General features: G+C 42.7%; 1 protein-coding gene and 1 long non-coding RNA gene across 8 annotated transcripts in view; one reads left to right on the forward strand and one right to left on the reverse strand.

The window, feature by feature from the left end:
- Nucleotides 1-843: 843 nt before the first annotated feature.
- On the reverse strand, nt 844-2,102 carry LOC122214370. The gene is made up of 2 exons (XR_006199844.1): nt 2,015-2,102; nt 844-1,027 (listed from the first exon to the last, which is right to left on the reverse strand). It is a non-coding gene; the product is annotated as an uncharacterized LOC122214370 (long non-coding RNA).
- Nucleotide 2,103: 1 nt separating this feature from the next.
- Nucleotides 2,104-13,226, forward strand: part of RBM6 (RNA binding motif protein 6) — a 104,911-nt gene continuing 93,788 nt past the window's right edge. For 3 of the 7 annotated variants that reach the window (XM_042929424.1, XM_042929430.1, XM_042929431.1), the window contains exons 1-3: nt 2,105-2,180; nt 2,956-3,061; nt 3,380-3,435. The gene's annotated coding sequence lies outside the window, so the exon portion shown is untranslated. Of the gene's footprint in view, nt 2,181-2,435; nt 2,641-2,955; nt 3,062-3,379; nt 3,436-13,226 lie in introns of those variants that run through there. The other 4 variants (XM_042929421.1, XM_042929426.1, XM_042929422.1 and 1 more) reach the window with 3 other exon arrangements.

Raw genomic sequence — 13,226 nt, forward strand, 5'->3', positions numbered from 1 at the left:
GGCAATTACTGTACTTACTTTAACAGGTCTTTGGTTTCCTTACCTATAAAAGCGGTTTTCTCATCTGGTTATTGTGAAAACTAAGTGAGATAATAAAGTGCCAGCCCTATAGTTTGATAAAGAGTGGCAATTATTATTACCCAATGAAATTGGGTAGAAGGCAGGAATAATTAGCCTTAATATGGCTTACCTCTCCAGAGACTAAAGTACTACCTGATAAGAGAGAGACCCACCAACAATGGTCCAGTTTGGAAGGTAAAGTCAAAGTACCCACAGTTCCGTGTAGCAGTTCCTCCTCTTCCTTGTAACCTGTGTTGGTGTGCCCCAGGGCTCAGGGCTGGAACTCTGTTCTGTCTACACTCCCTCCCTCATTCCCTTGGTCATTTCATTCAAGCCTATGGCTTCAGACACCAACACCAACAATATGCTGGTACCTCCCAGATCTGTAGCTCTAACCCTGACCTTTGACCCTGAATTCCAGACTGATGTATCCAACTGTCAATTCCACGTTTCACTTGAATGTGAGGCGTCAAAAACTCAACCTACCCCAAACTGAGCTCTTGTTCTTCCTACCAAAACTGCTTCTCCCACATTCTTCCCTCTCTGCCCTCATCCCAGTCCATGTCTCCTGTGGCCACACAGGTACAAGTACCATCCTTCTGTGGCTGCATTATTGCAACACTCCTAACCAGCTGCGCTGCTTCTGCCCTTCCTACCTTTGGCCTATTTCCACATAGCAGCCAGAGGGATCATTTAAACATGGATGCCAAGTTATATTATTCTATTTAGAGCCTTCCAATGGCTTTCCATCTCCCTCCTTACAGAAACCAAACTCATTTCACAAAGAGTGCATATCTTGTTTAATTTGTTGTCCATCTCCAATAATTACCCCACACCCATCTCCATTTGGGCAGCAAATTTTATCAGCTTTGTTTGTTCCTGGATCACCAGCACCCAATGCAGTGCCTATCCCACACAGGCCCTTCATACAGTTCTTGAATGAAGGAATGACTTCCGGACAAGATGCCTGAAAAGTGGAAAGGTAATTTTTAAGACTACTTAACCCAACAACCTCCTTTCACTGCAGATAAAGATTGCTTTATTTTAGAACGCTTTATCGGCTTTTCTGGCAGATTTCTTTGACACCATGATGTTGAATTTGGGCTATACAATCAGGTTACCTTTCTTAAAGGTCCACTGATAGAGACATCAGGTGCCAGTAACCAGAAAGCATATCAACAGTGTAGACAATCCACCTGGAAGCTTAGAGCTTGCCGTTTGAACATTAGCTGTAAGGAGATTCTGGAAATGAGCTGCAAACTGAAAGCTTTCCTGCTAGATTGGGAGATTTGCAGAGAACTTTCCAGTTCTGAGACCTCGCACAAGTCACTCTTGGCTGGATTTATTGCCTGAGATCTAGAAAGGCCCTGGGGAAGCTGGGTGGAATTTCCCTCATAAGTGAGACTACTGAACCTTGAACAGATTGTATTTGCCTGAAATACCTGCAGAATGCCTAACTTGGAAATCCATTAGAAGAAAAGGGGACGAGCCTCTAATTCAAGGGCTTCTCTTGCACCTATCCTCGGGTCTTGGGCAAAAAGGGCTAAACCCCTGGACTGAGGGGGTCAGGAGTTAGGCGTTTGGGTGGGCCACCAGTCACTTTCCCGGAAAGCTTCGACCGGAGAAGTTTCCCTTCTACTGCCTTCACAATGACGGAAAATACGGCGGCCTCGAACCAAGCGGACTAGGGCCTTACCCACGCCCCTGGGGCAGAGAAGAACAAACCTCGCGGACGCAAAATCAACAGGGGAATGCGCGCCTTGCTCTACTCCAGAAACAGCGCCCAAAGACCAGCCAGGGCCTAAACCACAACCCCCTGCAGACCCCGCAGACCTGGGGAAGAGCGCCCTCCCATTGGACGACGGCGAGCGGCGTGCCCTCACGCTTCGCTCCCGTAGGCAGCCCCGCCCCCCCCACCACGCGCGGGGCACGGCGGGAGTGGAGTCGGCGCGACCTGCAGCTGTACTCCATCTCCCGGCGGGCCGAGCGCTGAAAGCGGCAGCGCGGCGCCTTTGTGGAGCAGCGGCCCGGCGCGGAGGAAGTTCCGGTCTCCGCGACGCAGGGTCGGTGGCGGCGGCTGAGGATTAGGAGGAGCGGGCCGCGGAGGCCGCGCTGCCTCGGTAAGGGCCTGGGGCGGTAGAGAGGGCGTGCCGGACCCTGCGGGGAAGGAGCCAGCCTGCCAAGCCGCTATGGAAGTCGCGGGTCCTCGCGGCCTGGAAGCTGTGGCTTCGGTGTCGCGCGGCGGCCGCGGCCTCGCTTGGGAGGAAGAGAGCCAAGTGGCGGTGTGGTGAGGGAGGCGCCGCCCTCGGGAGGAACGCCCCGGAACGGTCGCGGGCCCGGGGCGGGGCCCGGCGGCGGCTGTAGAATTACCGGTCCAGCCTCGGGGCTGTTAGCTGCGGGGTCCCGGGCTAGCGCGTGGTTACGGTTTGGTGCTTCTGGTCTGCGGAGCCTCAGGCGGGCCCTTTCTTCCGCCTGTTTTCCTGCTTTTGCGGGAACCTGATCCAGTTCTGAGGCATCGCTCGAGAAGGAGGCCTTCTTGTGCCTAGCACGTAGCCCCGTTTTAGACCTGGCCAGACACGGGTGGGTGGGCTCAGCCCGACCACAGGGCAAGAGATCTCCGAGCCCGGCACGCGCGGTGGTAGAACCTGGTGGCGGGGGGGAGTGGTCTGGTGGGTTCTGCGCCCGTTGGGAGAATGTGGGAAGACGGATGTTTCTTAGTATTTACTCTTCAGAGTCCTTTTGGCGTTGTAATTCTGTTTTTCTTCTAACTTTATTATTGATGTGCTACTGGATTCAACTCTAGGGGTGCATTTTTTAGAAATGGCCTTTTAGAAAAGGCCTTGTTTTGTAAGGTACATAAACTTTAAGGGTAATTGTATTTTTTACATATTTCAGGTTTGCTTGTGAAGGTCACAGTTGCTGGATCTAAGTGAAGGGGTTCAGTAGACTCTGATGTGCCTGGTCACCTGGTTCATTTTCTGAACTCTGGATTGTGCCCTAGGTTTGTTAGTTTTCAACTTCCTGTTGAGTAATGCCACCAGTGTGAATAGTTTAATAATGTCAACATCAGCAAACTTGTGAGGATTGTAGAGAGAGATCTGAAGAACTGATGATGGGTGACGGTAGGGACTGGCAATGTCTAAAGTAACTAATGGCATGTTAGGTGAAACACAGACAAGTTGGACCTGAACCTTGTCTCATTTAATGAGCACCTAACTAGGTACTTAACCTATAGGGTAGGTACTAGGTCTGGACATCTGTAACACCCTTCTTTATAGAATTCTGTTACCAGACTTGGGTTTATTTTTGTTGCCTTTAGGATCCTAGGTTCTTGAAGCCTTTCAGAGGAGACTTGTCAAGGCCTGGGTGGGGGAGGTGAGTGTGTGTTACTAAATGAACTCTTTTATTGTGGGTACTTGAGCAAGGTTATACTCTTCTGCCAATGTTTAAATGTATAAACTGCTGTTACTCATCTGATTCGGGGTTGTATTAAGATTGAAACTATCAGCGGGGAGGCTGGGTGGCTCAGTCGGTTACCTGGCAGACTTCAGCTCAGGTCATGATCTCCCAGTTCATGGGTTTGGGCCCCATCGCTGTGCTGACAGCTCAGAGCCTGGAGCCTGCTTAAGATTCTGTGTCTCCCTCTCTTTCTCTACTGAGCTTTCCCACTCACTCTCTGTCTCTCTTAAAAATAAACAAAAAACATTAATAAAAAAAAGATTGAAACTATCAGAAAGTTCTGGAAAAACATTTTTTTTTAAGTTTATTTATTTTGAGTGAGAGAAAGCGCCGGTCAGGGAGGGGCAGAGAGAGAGGGAGAGAGCATCCCGAGCCTTTAGCACAGAGCTACATGTGGGGTTTGAACTTCAGAATCATAAGATCATGACCTGAGCCGAAGTCAGATGCTTAACCAACTGAGCCTCCCAGGTGCCCCAGAAAGTTCTGAAATTTTAAAGATCATAAATCATTCCTTGATGGATTTTTTTTTTTAGCTGTATATACCAAGAGCTTAGAATTAATTTTTCTGTTACACTCCCACAATACCTTCTTCATCTCATTCACTTAGTTAATGGGCATCCGTTGAACGTATTTTATAACCCTCCTATCACACTATGGGACACAGAATAGCAGAGCGAATGACTAGAGGAGCTCTGGAATCTGATAGGGTTTGAATCCCTGACTCCTTCACTAACCCAGTGACATTGGATAAACTACCTTACTTCAAATTGTGAATTACCTAACTTCATATGTGAAATGAGGTTTTTGTGAGGTTTATGTAATGCTATTAGAACAGTGCCTCGTGTGCAGAAAGTGGTTACTAAATGTTAGTTTCTTTTTTTAAAACAGATTTGTTCAGATATAATTCATAATTCATACATCATGCAGTTAACCATTTAAAGTGTATAATTCAATGCTTTTTACATATTGCTAATTTTTTACAGAGTTGCGGTAAATATATTTTGTTATGTATGTTGGAACAAAATTTGCTATTTAAATCATTAAAAAAAGGGGCGCCTAGGTGTCTCAGTTGATTGAGCGACTGACTCTTGATTTTGGCTCAGGTCATGATCTCACAGTTTGTGGGTTCAAGCTTCGTGTTGGGCTCTGTGCTAACAGTGTGGAGCCTGCTTGGGATTCTCTGTCTCTCTCTGCCCCTTCCCTGCTCTCTCTCTCAAAAGTAAATAAACATTAAAAAACAATAATAATCAGGTATACACACAAAAACTTAGTTACAAAAATCTCAAAAATAAATATTAAAAAAACTTTTTTTTAAATTTTAAGTTTATTTATTTAAGGGATCTGTACACCCAACATGGGACTTGGACTAATGACCCCAAGATCTAGAGGCGCACACTCTTCCAATTGAGCGACCCAGGTTCCCTTAAACCGTTTTTAACTGTAAAATTCAGTGCGTTAATTACATACACTGTAGTGCAACCATCACCACTCTCTATTTCCAAAATTTGTTCATTACCCCAAACAGAAATTCTGTCCATTAAGTAAGTCTCATTGTCCCCTCCCTCCAACCCTTGGTGACCTCTAATCTATATTCTGTCACTGTGATTTTGCCTGTTCTAGGTACCCCATATAAGTGAAATCATACAATATTTGTCCTTTCTTGTCTGACTTCTTTCACTTACCATAGTGTTTTCACAATCTATTCATGTCCTAGCATGTATCCAAACTTCATTCTTTTTTTACAAATTAAAAAAAATTTTTTTAATTAAGATATAATCAACATCTTCATTCTTTTTTATGGATGAATAATATTCTGTTGGTGCGTATAGACCACATTTGTTTATCTCTTGATTTGTTGGTAGACAACTGTGTTGTTTCTACCTTTTGGCTATTGAGAATCATGCTACTATGAACATTGATATATACATATTCTGAATATTACTGTTTTATCAGATATGTGATTTGCAAATATTTTCTCCCATTCTATGGGGGTGCCTTTTTACTTTATTGATAGTGTTCTTTGATGCAGAAGAGTTTTTCATTTTGATGAAGTCCAATTTGTCTATTTTTGTTGTTGACTATGCCTTTGATATCACAGCCAAGGGATCATTGCCAAATCCAATGCATGAAGCGTTTCCCCTGTGTTTTATTGTAAGAGTTTCATAGTTTTAGCACTTACATTTAGGTCTTTGATCCATTTTGAGATAATTTTGGTATATGGTGTTAGGTAAAGGTCCCACTTCATTTTTTTGCACTTGGATATTCATTTTTCTATGACCATTTGTTGAAAAGACTGTCTTTTTCCCTTGAAAAATCTTGGTACCCTTGTTGAAAATACCCTGACCTATACGTGAGGATTTATTTTTTGGTTCTCTATTTCATTGATCTCTGTTTGTCCTTATAACAGTACCACACTGTTTGATAACTGTAGCTTTGCAGTAAGTTTTGAAATTGGGAAGTGTAAGTTCTCCAAGTATATTCTTTTTAAAAATTGTTTGGGCTATTTAGAGTCCTTTGAAATTCCATATGAATTCCAGAATGGGTCTTTCTTTTTTCTTTCTTTTCTTTTTAAGTTTACTTATTTTTGAGAGAGAGAGCAGGGGAGAGGCAGAGAGAGAAGGGGACAGAGCATCTGAAGTGGGCTCTGCGCTGACAGCAGAGAGCCTGACATGGGGCTCAAACCCATGAACCGCAAGATCATGACCTGAGCTGAAGTCAGACACTTAGACTGAGCCACCAGATGCCCCAGGATGGTTTTTTCTAAGCATTGACTTTGGAATCAAGTGGTCTTGAGTTTGTATATTTTCCTCATATCAGTTACATTGTTTGGGGGCAAGTCTCTCAACCTATTTGAGTCTCAGCTTCATGGTCTATAAAGTGGGAATAGTAACAGAGTTTACCCCGTAGAGGACTTGTGATTAAAGGAGAGAATCCATGTAAAATGCTTAACTGTGACACAGCACTCAGCTATGCTTATCTTTCTCTCTCTCATTTCCGGGAGTAGGAATAGACATACTCAGGAAGGTCCTTTCCAGCTTGATGTTACTGTGATTTAGTTTATTAAAAAAACTGTTTTTTAAAGAGAGATAGCATGTGCATGGGGGGGGGGGGGGGGGCGGAGAGGGAGACTATCTTAAGCAGGCTTCAAGCCCAGTGCAACACGGGGCTTGATCTCACGACTCTGAGATCATGACCTGAGCTGAAATCAAGAGTCAGGCACTTAACTGACTCAACCACCCAGGTGCCCCAATGTTATTATGATTTTAAATACCGGAGCATAGTAGCAGTAATAATATTTAAAACATTGTTTTAGAATTCTTCAAAACTCTTTTTTTGGGGATGTAGTTTACATATCATGAAATTCCTCCACAGTATGTGTTCAGTTTGATATAGTCATCACTGCTGTTCAGAATTAGAATATTTCTAACACCTCAAAATAATCTTTAGTTCCTGTTTGTTGTTTATCTCCACTTTTCATTTCACTCCAACTGCAAGTTCTAGCATCCACTGATGTGCTTTCTGTCTCTGTAGTTTTATGTTTTCTAGAAATTGCATGTAATTGGAGTTAACACAGTTCTCAGTCTTTTATGCCTGGTTTCTTTCACTTGCATTGTTTTTTGTGGTTCATCCATTTTGTTGCATTCCTTTTTATGGTTGTATCTCGTTGTGTTTATCCATTCACCTGTTGAGGGACATTTGAACTGTTCCAGTTGGAGGCTATTGTGAACAATGGGGCTATGAATATGATTGCTTCTTATGCAATGATCTCATTTACTCCTGATAGTAATCATATGAGATAGGTACCATTATTCTTATTGTATAGGAGAGCTTTGAGGCATATAGAAATTAAATAACTTATCACGGGTGCAATAGTTAGAAAACGAGTGTTTTTTTAAAAATTTTTTTTAACGTTTATTTATTTTTGAGAGAGAGAGACAGAGTATGAGCAGAGGAGGGGCAGAGAGAGAGGGAGACACAGAATCTGAAGCAGGCTCCAGGCTCTGAGCTGTCAGGACAAAGCCTGACATGGGACTCGAACTCGTGAACCATGAGACCATGACCTGAGCTGAAGTTGGACGCTTGCTTAACTGACTGAGCACCAGAAAACTGGAGTTTTGATCGAAACCCAGGCATTCTGACTCTAAAATACATACACTAGGCCAGTGGTCTTGAAACCCTTTTATTATTGGACCACTTAAAATTTTAAAAATTTGGGGTGCCTGGCTGGCTCAGTCGGTTGTGTGTCCGACTTCGGCTCAGGTCACGATCTCACGGTCTGTGAGTTCGAGCCCCACGTCGGGCTCTGTGCTGACAGCCCGGAGCCTGGAGCCTGCTTCGGATTCTGTGTCTCCCTCTCTCTCTGCCCCTAACCCACTCGCATTCTGCCTCTGTGTCTCTCAAAAATAAATAAACATTAAAAAAATTTTTTTTTTTAATTTACTCCCCCTTAAATGCTGAAAAACCTATTACCACCTTGAACATGTTTAAGTTGGATTTGGAAATAATCTCCTCGATAATGGCACCAAAGGCATAGTCAACAAAATGAAAAGTAGACAAATTGAACTTTATCAAAATGAAAAACCTTTCATCAGAGAACACTGGCAACAGAGTCAAAAGGCAACCCACAGAATGGGAGAAAATATTTGTAAATCACATATCTGATAAGGAATTAACATCTGGAATATACAGAAAACTTCTAAACTCAACAACAACAAAAATACGGCCTGATTTAAAAATGAGCAAAAGACTTGAATAGACATTTCTCCAAAGAAAGATATATAGATGGCCAATAAGCCCATGGAAAGACTCTCTACATTATGAATGATTAGGGGAAATGCAAATCAAAATGACAGATGCAACTTCACACCCATTAGGATGGTGTGATTATCAAAATAACCATTTTGATTGTTAGAATCCCAAGTAGGCTCTACATTGTCAAAACAAAAACACTTCCAAAACAGAAAATAACAAGTGTTGGTGATGATGTGGAGAAATTGAAGCTTGTATTATTCTGGTAGGGCTGCTATACCACGATACCACAGATGGGGTGAATTAAACAACAGAAGTGTATTTTCTCCCATTCTAAGATCAAGGTGCCAGCAGGGTTGGGTTTTGGTGAGGCTTGCAGAAGGCTGCCTTCTTGCTGTGTTGTCACACAAACATTCCTCTGTGCATACATTCGTAGTATCTCTTCCTCTGACATCAGACCTATTGGATTAGGGTCCCACTCTTAAGACCTCATTTAATCTTATGTCCATAAAGGCCTTCTCTTCACATACTGGGCCACCTGAAGCTGAGAGTTAAGCATATGAATGGGGGGGCGAGACACAGTTCAGTCCATGACTGAAGGTGCTCTGTTGGTGGGAATGTAGAATGATGTAACTGGTGTGGAAAACAGTGTGGTGATTCCTCATAAATTAAAAACATTACCATATGATCCAGCAATTCCACTTCTGGGTATATGTCGAAAATAATTCAAAGCAGGGTCTCAGAGATATTTGTACACCCAGGTTCATTATTCACAGTAGCCGAAAGATGGAAGTAACCCAAGTGTCCATCAGTGGATGAATGGATAAACAAAATGTGGTATATACATACATTGCAATATTACTCGGCCTTAACAAGTAATGAAATTCTAATAGATGTTGCAGTGTGGCTGAACTTGAAGATATGCTAAGTGAAGAAAGCCAGTCTCACGAAAGGACAAATATTGTATGGTTCCACTAATATTATGAGGTACTTAGAGTAGTCAGAATCAGAGACAAAAAATAGAATGGTGGTTTCCAGGGGCTGGTTTGAGAGGGGAATGAGGAGTTACTGTTTAACGAATACAGATTTTCAGTTTTGAAGATGAAAAAAGTTCTGTGGATGGATGGGGATGATGGTTACACAACAGTGTGAAGATACATAATGCCACTGAATTGTACACTTAAATATGGTTAAAATGGTAAATTTTATATGTGTAACAATTTGTAAAAATAATTTTTTAAAGTTTATTTTGACAGAGAAAGCGTGAGTAGGGGAGGAGCTGGGGTGGAAGGAGAGAACCCCAAGCAGGCTCTACATTGTCAGCGCAGAGCCCCATGTGGGGCTTGAACTCAATAACCGTGAGATCATGACCTGAGCTGAAGTTGGATGCTTAACCAACTGAAGCCACCCAGGCACCCCTGTAAAAATAACTTTTATAAAAGAAGGATCTTACTGATTCTCCTTTTCCACCTCCCCTTTCTACTAATCCTTCTCTCCAGTTTACCAAAAAGGCATCTCTCTATTTGAAATCTAATTATATAAAGTACACTACCCCAGGGATGGAAACCCTCAGAACATCAATCTGTATGTGTTTATTTCATCTTTTGAAGGATGTTTGGGTTGACTTCATTTTTTTTTTTTTTTTTTAATTTTTTTTTTTTAACGTTTATTTATTTTTGAGACAGAGAGAGACAGAGCATGAACGGGAGAGGGTCAGAGAGAGGGAGACACAGAATCTGAAACAGGCTCCAGGCTCTGAGCTGTCAGCACAGAGCCCGACGCGGGGCTTGAACTCATGGACTGTGAGATCATGACCTGAGCTGAAGTCGGCCGCTCTTACCGACTGAGCCACCCAGGCGCCCCAGGGTTGACTTCATTTTTAAGCTATTATGAATAAAGCTTTTGTGAACATTTTTGTACAAGTTTTTTGTTTTCACTTATGTAAATACTGTACTTAGAAGTGAAATTGCTGTGTCATAGGGTAGTGTTTGTCAGACCAATTTCTAAAGTGGTTGTACCATCTTACATTCTTTCCAGTAATGCATAAGAGTTCTGATTGCTGAAAATCCTTGTTTATTTCCTGTTGTAAGTCTTTTTAATTTTAGCAGTTCTGGTGGGTGTGTACTAGTATCTCGTGGTTTTATTCTGTTTTCCTTATGACTAATAATAGTAAGTATTTGTCAGATATGTGTTATAAATATTTACTCCTTTTCCCTAGTTTGCCTATTTATTTTTAAGCAGTGTCTTTTGAGGAACAGGTTTTAATTTTAATCTTTTTCTTTTATAAATGCTTTCTGGATCCTTTCTGTTGATACCAAGCTCAAAAAGATTTTCTCTTGGGGCACCTGGGTGGCTCATTTGGTTAAGCATCCAACTCTTGATTTCAGCTCAAGTCATGATCTCAGGGTCATGAGATTGAGCCCTGCTTTGGGCTTAGTGCTGGGCATGGAGCCTGCTTGAGATTCTGTCTCCTCTGCCCTTCTTGCAATCAGGGTGTGTTCGTTTACTCTCTCTCTCTCTCTCAAAAAAAAAATTTTTTTTCCCGTGTGTTTTCTTTTAGAAGCTTTATAGTGGAGTTTCTACATTTATGTCTGATCCATTTTTTCAACGTTTTTTTTTTTTTTTTTATTTATTTTTGGGACAGAGAGAGACAGAGCATGAACGGGGGAGGGGCAGAGAGAGAGGGAGACGCAGAATCGGAAACAGGCTCCAGGCTCCGAGCCATCAGCCCAGAGCCTGACGCGGGGCTCGAACTCACGGACCGCGAGATCGTGACCTGGCTGAAGTCGGACGCTTAACCGACTGCGCCACCCAGGCGCCCCTGTCTGATCCATTTTTAATTAGCTTGTAAGTGTAGTGTAATGGTAGGCAAAGCAAGTGCCATTAAAGGGGAATCAGGATATGGTTCTGGAGAAGGAGACTGAGAAACAGATGTCACATCTAGGGATGGCAGCAGGCATGTAAATTCCCCATTCCAAATCTGAGGACTCTTTAGAGGCCTCATAATTGGAATTAATACATTTAAATCTTTTTTTTTTAAAGCTTAGTCCTATTTAAAAAAATAATTTTTTAAAAATGTTTATTTATTTTTGAGAGAAAGAGACAGAGCATGAGGGGGAGAGTGACAGAGAGAGGGAGACACAGAATCGGAAGCAGGCTCCAGGCTCCGAGCTGTCAGCCCAGAGCCCGATGCGGGGCTTGAACTCACGAACCGTGAGATCATGACCTGAGCTGAAGTCGGACGCTCAACCAACTGAGCCACTCAGGTGCCCCAATACATTTAAATCTTTAAATGGAAAATTTGTGAGGGACATGGGTGCTGCCAGCAGTCACTAATTCCATCTCCCATTGTGCGTATTAAAGTTGCTACTGTTTAACAACTTTGGTTGGGTCTTACTTGGGTAGGTGCTTAGACCAACTGTTGCCTGTTGATGCCCCCTTAATGTTCTTAACTGAGACTCAAAGCATTTACTTTGGAAAAATTAGAGTGTTTGATGCAGGATCAAGCTGCTGCATTCGGCAGATACGCTAATAGAATAGGACTTCTGGTTCTGCTTTGTTGGCTTTTGGAACTGAAGTCATGATTAAAAAGGATGGTCCTGGGTATTGGAATTAAGTTGCTAGAGGTGAAATTCGTGGAACTTTGCAAGATGGACCAGAGTGGAAGCATTTGCCAAGAATATTTTTATTAAAGGTGGAGGAAGCTTGAAAATAATCAGCTACCATCATAGCTCCAACCATAAAGAATGCTGACCTACCTTGGGGAGGCTTTTCTGCCAAACAGCTTCCAGGAAACCAGTCTAGGTTCTAGGGGAGTGTGATTGCAAAGTTGAACTTAAAGGATTTGAGGGAAGAGTATCACTAGGAGTATAGCCTAAAGCTTAGTATAATGCTCACCATCTCCAGAACAGGCGACCCTGTTCAACCGCTATTCATATGGAACCGTTTTTCACTTCAGTCTTCCAAAACTCTCATTTGACTATTTACTACTTATCCAGATCTGTAACTGCATTGGTTTCATATGCTAGTCTTCAGAATTCACCAAAGGGACCTTTTACTGACTGGTGAGTAGCATGTGTTGGAGTGGGATCTAGGCAGTTGAGGTGGTAGGCCCTTCTCAATCCCACTTGACGGTTCATGGCCAGCCACAGTTTGTATGGAATTGATGTTTTAATATCATTTATTTTCAGGGTTAAATGACATGGTAGGTAACTTGTTATCACTCCTTAGTAGATTTTGACTTTCTTGGCTCCTGTCTTTATGCATATATCAACCAGTGTTTTTGCTGGGATCTGATAAGCTTCAGCGTTTATAGCTTTGACTTGGCATTGGGTTCATTCTCCACTGCCAGTTCTGCTTACCGGAAGTGGCCCTGGCTTCATGCCTGCAGCTCAACAGTTTTTGCCTATTTAAAGTTTGAGAACAGTTTGAGATCTTTACAGTCCAAGACCCATAGCCACTTGCTATGCTGAATTAACTGCCTGTCTGTAAGAACTCCATCCATCCTGAGTAAAACTTTGGAGGGAACTACTACTACTAGATGGTTTCACAAATCTTTCGCCCTATTCCCACCAGCAGTGTATGGGCATTCTAATTTTTCCACATCCTCATCAACTTACCTTTTTTTCATAGCCACTCTAGTGGATGTGAAGTGGTATCTCATTGTGGTTTCGATGTGCATTTCCTTTATGGGTAATGTTGAACATTTTTCCTATGCTTGTTGACCATTTGTATGTCATCTTTAGGGGAATGTCTACTCATGCCCTTCTCCCATTTTGTTTATTGGGTTGTCTTTTCTTATTGAGTTATGGAAGTTATTTATATAGGGACGCCTGGATGGCTCAGTGGGTTAAGCACCCGACTCTTGATTTCTGCTCAGGTCATGATCTCACAGTTGAGATCGAGCCCTGTGTGAGGCTCTGTGCTGGCAGTGTGGAGCCTACTTGGGATTCTATCTT

This window comes from Panthera leo, chromosome A2, assembly GCF_018350215.1.
Source record: "Panthera leo isolate Ple1 chromosome A2, P.leo_Ple1_pat1.1, whole genome shotgun sequence".
Taxonomy (NCBI): domain Eukaryota; kingdom Metazoa; phylum Chordata; class Mammalia; order Carnivora; family Felidae; genus Panthera; species Panthera leo.